Source organism: Dipodomys ordii, unplaced genomic scaffold (assembly GCF_000151885.1).
Source record: "Dipodomys ordii isolate 6190 unplaced genomic scaffold, Dord_2.0 Scaffold53, whole genome shotgun sequence".
Taxonomy (NCBI): domain Eukaryota; kingdom Metazoa; phylum Chordata; class Mammalia; order Rodentia; family Heteromyidae; genus Dipodomys; species Dipodomys ordii.
Window position 1 is genome coordinate 75,288 of NW_012267269.1, and position 18,809 is coordinate 94,096.

The 18,809-nt window shown below is 40.3% G+C and overlaps 1 protein-coding gene across 1 annotated transcript in view; it reads right to left on the reverse strand.

Moving 5' to 3' along the window:
• The window catches only part of LOC105988961 (multiple PDZ domain protein-like), a gene marked incomplete at its 3' end in the record, with an annotated part of 92,919 nt that extends 74,116 nt beyond the window's left edge, over nucleotides 1-18,803 (reverse strand). The window contains exon 1 of the mRNA XM_013020753.1: nucleotides 18,661-18,803. The remainder of the gene's footprint in view (nucleotides 1-18,660) is intronic.
• Nucleotides 18,804-18,809: the final 6 nt, after the last annotated feature.

Below are 18,809 nucleotides of genomic sequence, written 5' to 3' on the forward strand. Positions count from 1 at the left end.
CATTTAGTAATTGGTTTGTTAGGTTTGGGAGGGATTAGTTTCTTGAGTTCCCTGTATATACAGGATGTTAACCCCTTGTCTGATATATTGCTGGTAATATTTTTTCCCAATTAGTTGGTTGTCTTTCTAGCTTGGTTGCGATAAATTTAGCTGTACAGAAGCTTTTTATTTTAAAGTAGTCCCATTTGTTGAGTCTCTCTCCAATTTGTTGTGACCCTGGGACTCTGTTCAGGAAGTTCCTTCCTGTGCCTATTAGTTCAAGTGTCTCTCCTACTCTGTCTTGCAGTAGTTTCAGAGATTCAGGTTTAATGTTAAGGTCTTTAATCCATTTTGAGTTGATGTTGGTGCATGGTGATAAGCTGGGGTCCACTTTTAGTTTTCGGCACATTCATAAACTTTTTAAAAAGATGACATTTATTCTATCTGAAAGTAAAAATCTTTCTAGAGCAAAAAAAAATCCGTAATTGTTATGAAAGATTCTACCTTGAAACCAGAGAAAATCACATAAATAAAATCAGACTGGAGTATGTGCACGATTAAAGTTTGTCTCTAGCTGAAAGCATTCATATTAGAACAACATTAGCACTTTCCAAATTGATGCAGTAACTTAATGTCACTGTTATATTTCAACATGTTTGGTATGAAAATTAAAATTTGTTAGTTTGGGAGGCCTGGAGCAGATAATAATAATTTTCTATTTCTTTGGAACATCAAATAATGTCACTCTAATAATATATATGTACTTATTTCCCAATAAGTAAGGATTCTGAATGAAAAATCACAGACCATAATATGTACAAACTTGAGTGAGATATGCATATCACTGATTTGTGGCTTGTCTATGTCGCTTGGTATCTGTTATTATGTAAAGTTGCTACTACTCATAAAATAAGGTAAGCTAGATACTGGTAGTTCACACCTATAATCCTAGCTTCCCAGAAGACTGAGATCTGAAGACCATAGTTCAAAGCCAGCCTAGACAAGAGGCCCAGGAGACTCTTATCTCCAATTAACCATCAAGAAAGCTGTAAATGGAGCTGTGGCTCAAGTAGTAGAACACTAGCCTTGAGCACAAAAGCTCAAGGACTGTGCCCAAGCCCTGAGTTCAAGCCAGGACTGACTGGCAACAGAAACACAGGGGGTGGGGAGGAAACGGGGACATGTTAGTTGAAAGCATTTTCAGGAGGTTTACAAAGATACTGATAGTGGAATGTAGCAGAATAGAGGACAATGAGGGAAGCTTACTGTGCATAGCAATTCTTTTCAATTCTAAATCACAATGTCAAGGAGCCAGATTTTTTCAAATGCAAGTACAAAAATGACTAATTACATTTTAATCTAGGGAAGTGAATATGTGTACATCCCCTGTAATACTGGGGGCATATCTGTACAAAAAACTAATATATTATTTATGTGAAAGTCTAACTTAACTGGACATTAGCTGTTTAATTCGGCTACCCTGTTATGTTTGCTCTAACTTAAAAACTTAAATTTAAATTTTATTTTTAATTCAACGTCTCTGTGCCTCAATGAAACCAGAATCATGGCAGTCAACAAACCCTTACTAAATCTCCAAAAATTTACCCTGTGAACATGATTCCCCAACGCCTGGTTGCTAACTTTAGCTTTAGCAGGAGATTTAAAAAATTTATTAAATATTTGGTTTATTAAGAAACAGTAGCTAAATAATCATTTCGTTTTCCCCAGGTTAGTACTGGTAACATGTAGACACTGTTTCTATATTAAAAAATACCAGTGTTTTAAAGGAGAAAAATCATTCTGCTCAATGCAGATTTCATGGCAACTAACAAATGAAAATACTTCATGCTAAAAATAACTCTGTGAAGAGAATCTGTCCCAAATATATACCACCTCTTATTCTAAACAATTCTGAGGAAACAAAATATAAAACAATAAAAGAACTTGTTACACTGGTCTGTAGCTTGTCCAACTTGTTCAGCAGACACTTATATTAAATTTAAAGTTAGTGTTTTTCCATAGGTTTATTTGGGGAGTGGAGGGGCAAAAAAGGAGCACAGGAATGGATGAAAGAAGGGTAAGCAAATGTGATCATTATATTCAATGCACACTATGTAAAAAATGAACTATATAACTTGTGGGTAGGGATTAGAGGGGGAAAATGGGGAAGAGCAAAGTAAGGTGTGACATTGTCAAGAAGCATTGCACTTATAACCTGACTTAGAGAATCATAACTGCTTTATACAACTATTTAATAATAATAATTTTAAAATTTTAGTGTTTCTCGAACTCACAGCTGCTTCAGTACTATCTGAAGTTAAAAGCTAGACTGCAGTTATTTACAGGTAGTGTCTCATAAGCTCAACTGGTAAGGATAACCATAATTAGAGATTGACACTTTTAGTAACAATTACTTTTGGAAAACATGGTTGAGATACCGCTCTAAAAGCTAAGGAAACAGACCAAGTACGCACCCCACCACAAATACACACGTGTGGCTCATCATCTGTTCTTTGAACATATCCCTTATTTTTTTATAAACTTTGATCAGCAAAGCACTTTTCAACATCATCCTTATTTTCAAGTTGACATTTATAAATCTTTCTGAATTCCTGCAATCAGTATAGAATTTATTCATTCTATACTATTTTACACATCAAAGAAAATTATAATACCAAGAAATCTGAACTTGATGACATACTTAAGATATCAATATTATTGGTTTCTGGTATTTTTGTCTTTTCTTTATAAAGCTGTAAGATAAATGGCCTGTCTGATGTGAGCATGTTGAAAGGGTTACTGAGAACTCCAATTCTGTTATATACTGATTCAGCCAAGGGCACAAGGCACCATGTGACTGACACGGCGTCTGAAGACACCATGGAGACCCCAGGGAACTCAACCTAAGTGAACTGAAGGAAAAGAAGTAAACAGACAACTGAAATGCAGAAACACAAAAGAGAAGCTGTGTACCTGTAGCTCACAACTGTAATCCTAACTATACAGGAAACTGAGATCTGAAGATTGTGGTTCAAACAAGCCTGGCAGTAAAGTCCATGAGACTCTTATCTCCAACTAACCTCCCAAAAAGCCAGAAATGGAGGTGTGGCTCAAGTGGTAGAGTGCCAGCTTTGAGAGACACAACCAAGGGACAATGCTCAGACTCTGAATTCAAGACCTATCACATACACACATACACATACACACATACACACACACACACACTTACGGAAAGAGAAAGGAAGGGAGGGGAGAGAAGGGGAGGGGAGGTGAAGGGAGGGGAGGGAAGGGAAGGGAAGGGAAGGGAAGGCAAGGCAAGGCAAGGGAAGGGAAGGCAAGGGAAGGCAAGGGAAGGCAAGGGAAGCAGGACTCAGAGTCAAGGAAAACTTCAGAGTCCTTAAGACTAGGCAGGACTTAGAACAGAAGGAATGTCCCCACATAAAGGCAAGACTGTATGCTGCCTCTGTCTGGGCATTGCAAAGTTTCTGATGCCTGAATCAGGGCTAAGAACCAATAATGAAGCTGGCGATGTGTGAATGCCAAGTTATTGAGAAGCTTGTTACATTTGTTAAAAGTTCAAATGTAATTTTAAGTTTATTTGAAGTTAATTTTGACAAAGTGTATAACATGTGTAGAGACTATGTTTCAGAAAGATTATTCGAGTAATGGCATTAAAGACACTCAAAACCAAGAAAACTGGAAATAAAGCAAGGAAGAGGCAAGACCAAAAATAGACATGATTATGTATGCCTGTAATCCCAGCTACTTGGGAGGCAAAGGTGGGAAGATCAGAGTTCAAGGCCAGACAGAGAAAAAAGTTACAAAGACTCTATCTCAAAAACAAGAGCTGGGAGTATAGCATAGGCAGTACCTACTTGACAAGCATGAGATGATGTCTCAATCTTCAATACTAAAAAAGTATGGAAGTAAAAGCACATTCAATTGGAGGTAAGTTCTAGAATCAGTTAATAGCCATAAATAACATCAGCTCATAGTGTATAAAGATAAGCCTGGGACAGATCCCAAATTTACTATGTGAGTTACTAATTATATGGTAATACTAGTTACCTAGAAAGAAAGCATTAAAAAATAGAGGGGCTGATCAGTTGTGTGACCATTGTAGAAATAAAGATCTTCCTGATGCAGAGCTGGCAGGGCCGAGTTCTAGTACCTTATGATGCTACTATGGAATGAATGTGTTCCCTACAGAATTCATATGATGAACATCTTACTACTAAACTACGTGATTTTAGAGACAGGGCTTTTAGGGCGAGATTCAGATTGCATGCAGTTATAAGGGTAGAATTTTAATCTGGCAGATCTGCTGGCCTTTTCAGAAGAAAAAGAAGAGAGATCTCTCTCTCAAGTCCTGAGAAAGGCCATACAAGGACACAGCAAGAAGATGGCTATCTACAAACCAAAGAACCCTCATCAGTAAAGAAAATTATGCAGGTCTTGATTGGAGAGTTTCCCAGCATCCAAACCTATCAGAAAATGAGTTTCTTCTGTCTTAGCCATCTAGCTAGCGCCTGTGGTATTTAAAGCAGACTAAGCTAGCTAATTCAGATTGCAACCAACTCATAGCCCTATTCCAGAAAATATGTGGTCAAAGGGGCTATATACTATGTCCCTCTCCCTGCAACCACAACCAAGAGAACTAGGATTGGACTTTCACCCACACAAACCCAATCTAAGTATTGAACTGGACAGGGAGAAATGGATTGGAGTGCCTCTCAGAAATTTAAGAAATATTAAGAGAACACACCAATTCATAGCAGAGATAGAAGATTGAGTATAAGGTAAAGATGAGCTTATGATAGATAACATATGAACCTGAGTATTGAAACAAGTCAATGAATGGAGACAGAAGAACACAAATGATATCAAAAGGCAGCATTCGTTGAAATATAATGTAGCGGAATGAGAAGAGAACAGAAATTGTTCCCTCCTGGTGCACAATCACAAGTCACAATTCTTATGGTGAATCTCATTTTGCCATAGGTACACAGCATCAGGCCCTGTTCCATTACACGCTTAAGTATTACAGCCTGCCTTTGTATAGACCCATATCATCACATCATAAACAAACCAATCCCCTCAACTATCCTTGCTCAAGAAATGCAATTTCGGGGGCTGGGAAGGCTCAGTGGTAGAGTGCTTGCCTCCCATGCATAAAGCCCTGGGTTCAATTCCTCAGAACCACATAAGCAGAAAAGGCTGGAAGTGGCGCTATGGCTCTAGTGGTAGAGCACTAGCCTTCAGGGTCAACGTCCAGGCCCAGAGTTCAGGCCCCATGACCACCACCACCAACAGCAACAACAACAACAAAAGAAAGAAGAACAAAAGGACATATAAACACTGGCCCTTCAATAAAAAAAAAATGTGTGAACTTACTGGCAAAAGCAATTTAATAGGACTACTGAAGTAATGAAGAATTCTACTGGGAAATCCGTTACTTTTCTGCCTGAGCTTGCTGGAAACCAGGATCTTCAAATCTGTTTTCTGAGTAGCTAGGATTATAATAGTTATGAGACATCAGCCCTTTTATTTAATGCAAATCTACAATAGAATAGATGACTGGCCTGAGGTAAAGAAAGTTGTGTTTGCCCTATCAAAAAAGCACTTTTGCTTTTTTTTTGGGGGGGGGTGGGGGGTCCGGTTGTGGGGCCTGAACTCTGGCCTGGATGCTGCCCCTCAGCTCTTCAGCTCAAGGCTAGCACTCTACCACTTGAGCCACAGTGCCACTTCCGGGTTTTTTCTTTTTGCTTATGTGGTGCTGAGGAATCGAACCTAGGGCCTAAGGCAGGCAAGGCAAGCGCTCTACCACTAAGCTACCTTCCCAGCCCCTCAAAAAGCACTTTTGTTATTTCTTTAATTGCAAATTCCAAAAACATACTGACACTTTAAAAAAAAATACCAGATTCGTACCTACTTCTAAACTAATTTGTGATACTTTTAGTTTTTTACTTACTGTTTACACTCAACCACTAAGTTAGCATTAAGGTTGAAAGAAGCCTAAAATACACACACACACACACACAGAGCCACCAGTGCCTGGTGGCTCATACCTGCAATCCTAGCTACTTAGGAAGCCGAGATCTGAAGATCTGAGCATCGTAGTTCAAAGCCAGCCCAGGCAGAAAAGTCCAGGAGACTTTTACCTCCAGTTAACCACCAGAAAACTGGAAGTGGTATTATAGTTAAAGTGGTAGAACTCTCTCCTTGAGCTAAAGAGTTCAGGGACAGTGCCCAGGCCCAGAGTTCAAGCCCCATGACAAAAAAAAAAAAAAAAGTAGCCAAAACTCCCTGAGGATGGATTACACAAATCAGTACTATCTGAGTTTTATAGCATTGGACTGCTATTACTCAACTAATTTAACAAGCTGAACTTTCCTTTTTTTAAAAAAATAAATGTATTAGGTAAGTTAATTCTGTTCATCAATTATATTTACCTGCTTATCCCTCCACCTTCATAATTTTTTTATTACATGAGTCCAAGCTCATGTAATAGATAACTCACACCAACAGGAACTCAAGAAACACAGGAAAAAGATTTAGTGCTTCTGAGAGTGAAGTTTAGCCTTTTCTATTCTCTTACTAGGGAGCAAGCCTTTTCTATTCTCTTACTCCCTAGTTAAACTCAAAGGAATTTAGGTTGTTGGGCAGTTTGGCCCCATTCATGACCATGTTTTCAGTATTCAGTGCCAAGATGCAAAATGCCAAGCATATTTGTTTGGCAGAGCCAGGCACAAGGATTCCTCCACGGGCTGCTCTTGCAGGTAAGCACATCAAAGCCCGACTCCAGAGGCAGTAAGTTGCTCATAAAGCGCTCAAAGTCCAGCCACAGAGTTTTCCTGGGGGAAAACTAAAACATGCAGAAGGATTAGCTTTGTGGCACAAAACCCTCAGGTGCAATTTTGCCACTGGCAAACAATTCTCCTGAGAAATTACTGCAGGCTCCTGCCTTCTGCCCTTTTGCCTGCCTGGAACGAAACAATTCTCTAGGGAGCCTGGGCAGACTGTGTCCTTGGTACTTATAAAAAGCACAGATACTCATGTCCCCATGGGACCCAGAAACACAGGGACAGCTGGTCTGTGTTAAGACTTATCAACAGCAGAAGAAGGGGACAGTAGAGAAGACGTTTGTCATTCCTCAGCAACCCACTGGGCGACAGGATTTTCATCCAGTTGGTGAGATCTTAATGACAGGACTGGGGCACAACAATGCATAGCTTTGTCAGTGGTAACCCAGAGATTCCTCAGTTGAGTTCTAACGAGTAGTGAACACAAACAAACCTCCATTAACTGTGGAATTCAAGAGTTGGGAGACCAGAATATTATAGTCATGTTACCTTGAAGGTCTTTTCCCCTTTAACTATTAAAAATAAGTACATTTCTACCACTTCCCTATTTGTGTTTAAAACTGCTCCTCCTGTTCTGAAATCTCTTTGATAAAAAGTAGGAAGTATCACCTAGCATATCACTTACTTTTCACAGCTATAAGTACTCTATATTATTGGATATTTTTATCCTTCCCCTATCAATCAGCACCTTCTAAATTCAAGTAATAGTTTCCATGATTTCCCTTTGCTGAATTTGAATAGGAGTAAAGATAAAAGTTTTTACAAACTTTACTCAAGAAAGGGTAGGCTCAGTTTTCTGATCAGAAGTCCTCAGGACAGAAAACATGATATCAGAGTGTTATGTTACTTCATGTGGCCTGTATACTGTTTGAGATGATCAGTGGCTTCAGTGGCTTTCATGACTTCTGAGTGGAACTCCAGATCTGTGCAGATATACCATGTGTGGAATTTGTGAGGAGCCTGGGGACAATGATATTCTGTCTCTGAGCACATTCTTCATAACACTTTTCATGAAGCAATTCAGAATTCTCAAATTTGACTGGCAGAAGGAAACAACACACTTGCTTTTGCAATTATAAAAAATTTTATTGAAAAAGTTTTATGAAACTTTATGAGTTCTGCCAGGCACCAACTAGCTCACACCTATAATCCTAGCTACTTAGGGAACTAAGATCTGAGGATCACAGTTCAAAGCTAGCCACGGCAGAAAAGGCAGTAAGACGCATCTCCAGTTAACCACCAAAAAGCCAGAAGTGTTGCTGTGCTCAAGTGGTAGAGGACCGGCCTTGAGCACAAAAGCTAAGGGACAGCACCTCTACCCTGAATTCAAGCCCCACTACACATACATACATACACATGCACATATGCACACATACATACATGCACGTGCACATGTGCACACACACACACACACACACACACACACACACTTATGTTGTAAGGTCCAAACTCCCAACACCATATTTCATAAATTTTATAGATATAGAAGTAGAGGGCCAAAAAGGTCATTAACTTTATCAGGTTCACCAAATTCAGCCTTTTATAAAGCAATCATATTTCTATAGTTGTTAATATGTTATAATGGAGAAGTCCATATAATAAAATATCAACAATTACCTGAACAGTTTAGACCAAAAGTAGCTTAACTCAGCTACAAGAGGATTTGGCAGCTGACAGAGAAGAGGAAGAAGGTAAAAGAAAAACCTTATTCTGACTAGTACATGTATAGGACAAGCAGAAAAGACCAAAAGCTATATACATATGACCATTTAAGATGATGTTAAGCAAAATGAACCCCAAGATAAGAACACAAATATCTTTTTTCTTTCTTGCTATTGTTTCTAACGTATTTATAATGTACCACGTGATTTTTTGTTTCTTTGTATGTTCCTCTCCCATGGTATAACCCCTGTTTTCACTGTATTTGATGTCAGTACCCTGCATCTTGTATATATACATCTCTAATTTGGGGAGGGGAAGGAAAAAAACAAAATGCTTAAATAAGGATAAAAGGTTGACCCATTGTAACAATGAGATGTACAAAACACTATGTTAAAAATGAACTTGGGGAGTGGGTAGTTGTGGAGGTGGGTGGAAGGGATGATAGGGGGAAAACAAAGAAGGAGGCAACAATGTTCTATAGGAAATGTATTCATTACTTTGCTCATGTAATGGTAACCCCTCTGTACAGCATTTTTACAATAAAAACCATACACAAAATAAACCCTATTCTGACAAAGGGCACATGTTTTCTCTCATATGTGGAAATTAGATCTAAGTTATAAGCATATATATATGAAAACATATACAAGAGTATATGCACATATATGCACACACTTATTGAATGAAATATGGTATACATAGGGGAGGCTCGCAATGGTGTAACTCCTTTGAACATCTAACTTAACAGTTTAACAAAATGAATACTAGGGAGCTGGAATATGTGTTGTTGGGAGAAGGAATACCAGGGGAGAGAGATAAATGGAGAAAGGAAGAGTAGGTGAATACAGTCATAATAGTCAATGTGCATATATAAATTGAAGCCAAGTAACCTGAGGGGTAGGTGAGTTTGGAAGAGACAGGAGAGAACATGGAAGGAGTGACATTGATCAACCTGTGTTGGACTTACAAACTGACAATAATTTATGGAAACCTCTTTGTACAACTACTTGAAAGATATTTTTTAAATATTTAAGACTTACTCAACAAACTGTTTAACCTTTCACACAACAGCACTGTGATTTTAAAAGAGCAACTTTATTCCTCAGGAACAAATCACCACCAAATACTCCCTTTGAGAGACAAAACTTTTTACTGCTTAAAATGGAACTGTTTATGAAGTGCCTTTCAGATATTCTTGTTTCTTTAAGCAGAACACATGTGCTTTACCAATACGTGTTTAGATACTCTCATTTTCCAGAGAAGAAAACTGACGCTCTGAAAGATAGGGGTTTCCCCTTGCTGCATGTAGCTTGTAAGTAATAGAGGTATTATGTGAACTACCCAAGACATTAATGGCAAGTAAGTATTTTAAACCAAGTCACAGCGCTGGGCTCTAATAATAATAATTCTAATAATAGTTAATTACCTTCAGATTAAGTAGCTTCAGGCAGCTGTGTTTTCAGAGCTTCCAGAGTGCTTTATAAATAAATCTCTTCAATAAGTACTATCCTTTTACTAGTGGCAAGATCTTAACAAGTCTCTTAGCTGCTCTTAGCTGCTCTTTCCACTTTTAAAATGGACAGCACTAATATATACAAAATGCCTGAAAGTAATAGGCATACAAAAATGATTACTGTCCCTTGGTATTTTACTTCATGCCTGTATGTCACTCTATTTTGCCATTTCCAGCTGCTCTTAGATTATATAGCTCACTAAATTAGCAATCTTTCATATAAGTCAGCATTGCTCCTGCAAACTACCATGTCTTAGCTACATAGTACAGTTTCATGACATCTCACCCATTACTGAAAACTGTATTATTGAGGGTCCTCAGAATTGTTTTCCATTGTACTTCAAGGGAATAGAAATGAACCTGACAATTGCAAACCCCAACATTCAGCTTAGTCCAAGTACCGACTATTTAAATGACTAAATTTACTACCAGAAAAAAACAGATAGGAGAATATATTTGATATATAGAAAGACAATACTGAGAGAAAGGAAAAAAGAAAAAAATGAGGTAAGGATGCTGAAAGAAGAAAATGAAATGACCTAGGAAGCCCTAGAAAATTCATTAGCATTCACCAGACTAACAAGGCCCTAGAGAAGGGTGGGGCTGCCTGAGCTTACAGATGGACAGGAAGAACTGAATCATTTCCTCCACCAAATGGAATCTGATCTCGGAGAAAGAACTTGATTATGTTTTTTTTTTTCCAATTAGCAAAACATGGTAGAAGCCCTTTAAATTTGAGTCCACTTCTTTGTGACCATTGTCAGAATCCTGTAAGATACAGTAAATGAAAACAGTCAAGTGAGTAATTTATTCCTTTCTTTTTCTTGTGGTGCTGGGCTAGAATGCAGGGCCTCACACATGCTACACTAGCATCCCTAGTCTCAAATACTTCTTATATTATATCTTTACAGCCATATTTTTTTATTTTTAAGGAGAGTTCCCAAACTCTATAAACTTTATGCCACCATAATTGTTGCATGCCTCTGTCATTGAAGCATATGCCCAAGAAGACAAGCTTATGACTCCCCACTGAGTAGAAGTAGTGTATTTCAGCAGTGTGATTTTCTAGGAACCCAATATCACCAGCAAAAGTCAGAATTTGGAAGAAAGGAGACACACAAACCCCAACTTGAAAGACAGCAAGTAGGAAAGAGTAAGACAGAGCGAGGAGAGCGAAAAGCATTTTTCACTGAGTAAAGGCTATGGCTAACACAGCAAAGCTATAAAGCATCTGGAGTTTAAGGACAGTGGGGATACAGTACTCTGTGAGGTCCTGAGAAGAGCTAGGAAAGTGAAGCTCCCTGGACCTGCTTAGGACTTACCTTGTAGGCAAAAAGAAACACACAGAGTCACAAAGGATAAAGTGAGAGGAGTGGAAAGATCTTAACATTTATTTTCTGGTAAAACAATCTGGCAATAGGATAAAAGAGAAAAGGAATGATGGTATCACAACTAAGCAATGAAAAATTTAAAAAGCTTACCAAGAAAACACAGAGACCCCTAGATTAAGGCGAAAGCAAGAACAAAAGAGAGCAGACAGACAAATTCAGTCCAGAGAATCAAAAGAACTCAATAATCACTAGATGGTGTTGGGGAAGAGGCAACAGGAGAGGGATGAGGGACAGCTAGAGGACTAGACATCAGGCTGGACTTACTAAAACCAAATATGCGTGAGAGAGCTGGAGGTAGAGAAGGAAGTGCAATATCTAAGCTTGATGAATTTTATCTAGTAGTAACATCTTAGACAAAGCAAGACCTGTTAAGGAGGCTTCTGTGAAAGTTTGTGTGTGTGTGTATATATATATATATATATATATATATATATATATATATAGATAGATAGATAGATAGATAATTACTATGGTGAAATCTTAACTCCCAGAGTGATGGTATTAGGAGATAAGCCTTTTGAGAGGTAATTAGGTCACCAAGACAAAAGCCCTCATGAGTGAGATGACTTCTTAAGAACAGGCTCAGAGAGCTGCCTGGCTCCTCTACCATAAGAGGACACAGCAAGAAGGCACATACTATGAAACTGTGGCCCTTACCAGACAGTGACTCTGTCTGCACCTTTCTAACCTCTGCAATAATACATTTCTATTAATCAAAAGCTACAAAGCCTATGGTATTTTGTAATAGCAATCCCAAAGGGCTAAAACAGGATGCTAGCAAGAGAAGCTATGCATACCTTGGTACACATGAAAGGATTTTTAAATTATACAATTTTAATCTTTGTAATATTTTTATCATGTGAGGTCATTGTTAGGTAAGCTTTGTTGTTGTACTAGGATTTGAAGTCAGGGTCTTGTACTTGCTAAAAGGCATTCTACCACTTGAATGACTACAGAAGTCTAAGTAAACATTTCTGATTAGCACAGAACGACATATTTCCATGGCCATTCTCTACAGCCTGTCCCTAAGCAAAGCATCCTAGCGACCATCTCATATAAAATTGTTGTGATGTTATTAACTTGTTAACAATTAATTTTATTTCTTGTGTCCTGTGTGCTAGGAGGGCATTAAGAAGAGACAATGGGTCAAACAAGTGTTATTAATGTCAATCTCAAATAAGAATCTTGCATATCTTCACTGAGAAAAACATAATAAAGCACTCAGTGAAATGTACTGATCCACAGATCTACTAAGTCATTTGTTTAGCAAAATAATCTAAGCATATGCATTTCCAACATACATGGATGTTTGGAGGTGGAAAGGGGGAGGAGATTGGTGCTTGACAGAATTATAGACAAGTTTTTGGTCTTTAACTTGTTTGTGCCTTCCATATTTTTCAAATGAGCTAAAAACAGCTATATATTTCACTATCAATATAACTTTGAATAGCAAATAAGAAAAAAAATGGCAAACTATCTGAGGCCTACTCCAACTATCCAAAACCAACATTAAATCTTCAACACAATCTAAGGAGGTTCTCCCTAAAAAGTGTGTGTTGGTCTGTCTGTCTGCCTATCTGCATCTATGTTTCTGTGAGTCTATGTATGTTTATGGGTATGTCCCTGCATATACATGTGTGTGTATAAATAGCTGCTATTAATGGGTTTTCGTCTCTCTTAAAATGTTTCCTTTCTGACTTTTCTCTCATGTATGCATGTGAACCAAGTAAGATTTGGAGGGAAAGTGGTTTATAAGGAAAAGAATAAAAATACGAAAGCCCTAAACAGATTTCACCACTATAGACAGACAATCAGAAAAGGACAAGTATTTCAGTCTTAGTTTACTTTTTTTTAAAAAAATTAATTCATCTGGCCAGAATTGAAAGTATGGCTTTACCATTTGACTAATTCATCAAATAAAATTTCATCATCTACAAGAAAGCTTCTGAAATCTTACTATATATGATTTAACTTACTTTTTTAAACCTGCATTTTCCCAAAAAGGGAAAGAAATTTTTAAGAATCTGGTATAATCAAAACATTATAGATTATACCAAATGTTAGTCCACAAAACATGTATAGACATACAGATTTTCAGTCAATGTAATTTAAAGAAAAAAAAGTGTTGTTTTAAATCAGACACAAAGAATACTGAAATGTATATAAGACTAATTTTCATGTTTACCAAATTCAATGTTGTAATAAGTATTGAAGAGAAGGAAGAACTTGAAGAAAATGAAGCTTTTATTAAACATTAGAAGCTGGGAACTGGTAGATCATGCCGGTAATCCTAGCTACACACAAGGCTAAGATCACAGCCTGGGCTGAAAAGTTCATGAGAGTCTTATCTCAAATTTGCAGAGCACATGGGCAGCAAAGATGGCGCTGGGAGAGAGTAGAGTGGGCAGAGCCCAATTGACCTTACTATCAGTGCATAACCAGCCCATGAAGGCTCAGGTGCATGATAGGGTGTGATCTTGACAGTGATTGGTTCCTTTTCCTCCCTTGCCATGCCACCTGCCCTTTTTGGCTTTAAAAAGGGCTTCTCTGTTAATAAATGAGTTTTCTACCTGCTGGATTTGGCTCCCCCCTATGTCTGATTATCTCCCTGGCTGAGAAACGGGCAGCTCTGCACTTACCTTTCCTCGGACCCAGTCTGTCTTTCGTGGGACGGACGAAGACCTAACACAAATTAACCACCCAAAAGCCAGAAGTAGAGGTATGATCCAAGTAGTAGAACACCAGCCTTGAATAAAAAAGACAAATGAAAGCACAATGCCCTTCCTGAATTCAAGCCCCAGTACCAGCAAAATAAATACATAAATAAGTACATAATAAAGAATAAAATAGTTTTACAAGGTCTCTAAGAGAAAATATTGGAAGCAAGACAGCAATTCACAAGTGATATATACATATATATGTATATGTATACAGTTATTTTTATTTTTACTTATTTATTTATTTATTTTGTTGTGGAGCTTGAACTCTGGGCCTGGGCCCTGTCCCTGAGCTCTTCAGTTCAAGGCTAGCACTCTACCATTTGAGTCACAGCACCACTTCCGTTTTTTTTGATAGTTAATTGGAGATAAGTTTCATGGGCTTTCCTGCCCAGGTTGGGTTTGAACCATGATCCTCAGATCTCAGCCTCTTCAGTAACTAGGATTACAGGCATGAGCCTCGGGAGCTGGCTGACAAGTGATCTTTATCCTGTAGAGTGGACCTAGAGATAGGAATTTCCTGCAAGCAATCTCATTAAGACTTGAAACCACAAAAAGCTAGGGCCATTATCCTTATAAGACTATACCTAGTTTCAGTTTATTGAAAGAATATTGGTAACAAGTACTTAAACTGTCTTTTCTGGCATCTCTGCCTCTGTTTTGTGTTTGTCATTGTTCTAAGCCATTCTCTATACAGTCACTTTGCAAGATCTAACTTCCTGATAACAATCTTCCTGACAAAGGACTACAACTATCCACAAGGAATGGCAGAGTCTTGCAGGATGATCATCCCCAAATGAGGATAATTTGAAGCTCCAGGCTGCACCATGGAGCCAGAGAAGTCATCTTATGGAAATGAGGTACCTCCTCTCAAGTGATGACAGCAAAAACAACTTCTCTAGAGCCCAGCAGAGCCAGAACTGAAAGAATGACCATCCAGGCACACCTGCAAGGAGGATCCTTAAAACTATGTATATCTTTGTCTCCTGACTCTAATTCTTCCTCTGTTTAAACCTAAAACTGAGTCTGTACCCAGAAGATGGCAGAAGACAAACTGTAGTGTCATATTCCCATGGCATTCTACAACATAGTAATCTCCTTTCTCTGTTATATTTCACTACTTTTTCTTCTTGCCTGAATAATTCTTTTGCCAGATGCAAGGACTAAGACTGATTAGCTATGCAGACTTTCTGGTAACATCAAAAGTATAATCAGAACTTTTGACTATATATACTTCATTACTTTCTATCACCTTATCTTCCCTAGCTAAACTCTCTATTCTACACTAGAAAGGCACAAATAAAATTCTACTCTAGTACCTACTTCCTAGTCTACATCTACTATATCCATTTCCCAATGCAAGAAGAAAAAAAACTATATTTCATATTCAAATCACCTTCTTCACTTTCCTCTAAAGACAGAAGTCTCTCTGCTTCTTGCTGAAAAGCCTAAAGTAGGCTAGAATCCCATGTTGATCTTAGAAGCCCAGTACTTTTACTGCAAGAGAGCAACATCTAGATAAAAAGAACCTAATCCAACACAACATATCTACTAATTCAATAACTCCTTTAAAAAATTTTACAGGGAGGCAACTGGTTACTTCGCATTGACTTATCTGGAAGATCTATCTTCTTAGCAGTTCCCAACACATAGAACCCTAGAAAATATGATTGTAATGTATCAATTTTACCATGCTAAACACCGCTTCCCTACTGTGCACCATACTAATTGAAAAGAGAAAACAACACATTTCTTGTTGCAAATGAGTCATACTTTAAGACAAATGTCTACCTTGTTTGGTTGGTTCATTTTATGTGCTTTGTGGGTATTGGTATGTGAAGCAGACTATAAATATGTAGCCCAGACTGGCCTCAAACTTGAAATATTCCTGCCTCAGCCTCCCAAGTGTTGATTTCATATCACTGGGGAATATCATCAATCCCATGTGGCATCAAGCAGTCCTGAATTCACTGAGAGTCATCTGCTTCTACACTGTGAAGTGTGTATCTCTTTGGCAGATGGATTGTTTGCTCTAGCACATTTGGAGGCATATCCAGTCCATCTTTGCCTCAAAATATTTGATGAAATTCACAGGGTACTTTGGACATGTTGTGAAGATACAAAATGAGGCCAATCTGCAGCTCAACTGGAGTCAGATCTATGAAATCAGATTTGGGATGAATCTGGAGAAAATAATCCACCACTAACTCAGAACAGTTACCTTTCCAGCAACTCAGTCCTTGAGCATCTTCTAAATCACTGAATCTTCACATTTCTTTTAAAGCAGAGATTGCCCACTCCATCAGATAAATGCTGGAAGTGCCAATGAGGGCTGAATCCATGAAAAACGACATTTTAAAGTTTCCAAGAATCTCTCCATTCACCCCCAATAACACAGATTCAGCAGTCTGAGGACAGCCTTTACTACAGTGGGGATATCCATTTAAAATGGATCTGAAATGCAAACATATCTTCAAGGGCCAAGCAGATCACTAAGCAATAGGAATTTGGAGCCCAGTAAAAACACTAAACATTGCATCCCTTCCCAAACCACAAATATCAACTTCAATGATTAAAGAAGGTGGATGTGCTTGGAGCCTGTGGCTCACACCTGTAATCCTAGTTATTCAAGTGGCTGAGATGAGGATTGTGATTTGGAAGCTAGGATAATCCACCTCTAACCACCTCTCTAACCACCTAAAGGCTGGAAGTGGAACTGTAGCTCAAAGTAGAACTTTAGGCCTGGGTAAAAAAGCTAAAGTACAGTGCCCAGGCCGTGAGTTCAAGCCCTAGGACCAGTGTGTGTGTGCACACATACCCACACACACAGAAAGTGGATAAAGGGAGGAAACCAGAAATAGCAAAAGGGATAGAAAGAAGAAATACTGGAAGCAGATAGGGAAGAACAAGAATACAATGTTAAAGTATACATGCTGTCTGATTTTATTTTTACCAAACAAGATAGAGATGAAACGTGGAGAATTTGGGAATCCCAAAAATAGCTTTACTTAATTGACACACAAGGGGGTACAGGGTGAATGTACCCAGAGCTCTGTATTATACCAGAAGTTTGAGCCAAGGCACTTCTAAGTTTTGTCATGCTTTTTAAACCAACTGCTTATCAACATTCAACCAGCCACTAACGCATAGAATACACGACCTCAGATGACTGACCCTTACATAAAAGTTCATCACAATCAACTACCACCCAATCAAACCAGTACACATTCCCAAGTTCCCGAGCACCATCATCTTCTTCGTTTGCAAATTAGATGTTAATTATTTTTATAAAACACAACTTACATGACTGCAAACGAAAACCCAAAGGGGATGTTTACAGCACAGCTGTCCACCAGTACAAGATGTGGGCGCAGGAGGGGCTGGTACTGTTCAGATTCTTTTCCCTCGGGACATTTAAATAACATGAGAGATGTTCCTGGCCGGCTGGTGAAGTCACGGTCCCCCACCCGTCATCTGATGATACGAAGGAAACACGAGCCTCCACCCGCACCCGCACCTGCGTCCGCATCCACACACACAGCTTCCACGGCCGGCATCTTCCCCTCCCCGCACAGCAACCTCTGCAGCTGCGCCCCCATTAGGAACGCAGACTTCCTCGCCTCCCCTCTGCCAGCGACCACCACCTTCCTTCCGCCCAGGGCCTCCCTCCCCGGCAGCCCCAGCTTGGCATTGCCTGGTGATTCCCCAGGACCACAGAGAACTAGGCCTTTCTTTCGGGGCCTCCGCCAAGAAGGCAAACAAAACAAACGTAACACCATCACTACCCGCCCGGCACAAGCCCGGCTCCCCCGGACACAAAGCGGCTCCCAAACGGCGCGCCCCTCAGGGACGTCCGGGCATCCCCAGGCAGCGGACAAAGACGCCCATCCGCTGGGGAAAGGAACAGACACCGCAGACCCAGGCCGGCCGCACGCACAGCGGATGACCCGGCCCCGGGCACCCAGAGGGTGGGGTACCCATTAGTGGCTCCGCCTTGGGGGAGACACCCCCCTTCCCCCCCCCTGCCCCGCACACAATCAAAAGCTAAAGGCGCTAGACTGGAAGCGTTCTCGGTCCCCCTCCCCTCCCTCTGCACAGGGGGGCGGAGAGCAACAGGCTGCGCACCCCCAGAAGGCCCTGCCCGCTCGGCCACCCCCCCCCGCCTGCCCGTCCCCCGGCACCTTCTCTACACATCTCTCTGTGGGGGAAAACAAAAAAAAAAAACAACTTTTAGAACCATTTCGGATAAGCCAGTGAAGGGGGGGGGGAGGGAGTGGTGCCCAGAGGATTTGGGGAGGAGCAAAGGAAACTTCCAGACCCCATCCTTTTATGTAGGAGACCGCGCCACGGGCCTCTCCGGGCCGCGCGGGGTGGAGCGAGCACACCCCGGCCGCCACCCGCTACCCTCCGCCCCTCCCCGTCCCCCGTCCTACCCCGCGCTCCCAGCCCGGGCACCCGCGCACCTTCCCGGCCGGCGCGCACGCAGGACGCGGGGACGCGCTCCGGCCTCCCAGGCCCGGCTAGGGGCTACTTACCCAGGCGCAGCCGAGGGTGCCCCGGACAGACTGGGTTACGAGAGGGCCAGGAGCCGGGGTGGCCCGCGCTCCCCTCTGCAGTCACGGCGGGACAGACGCGCACCGACACTCACGCGTGACCGGGAAACTTAATCCCGCCGGGCCGGGCC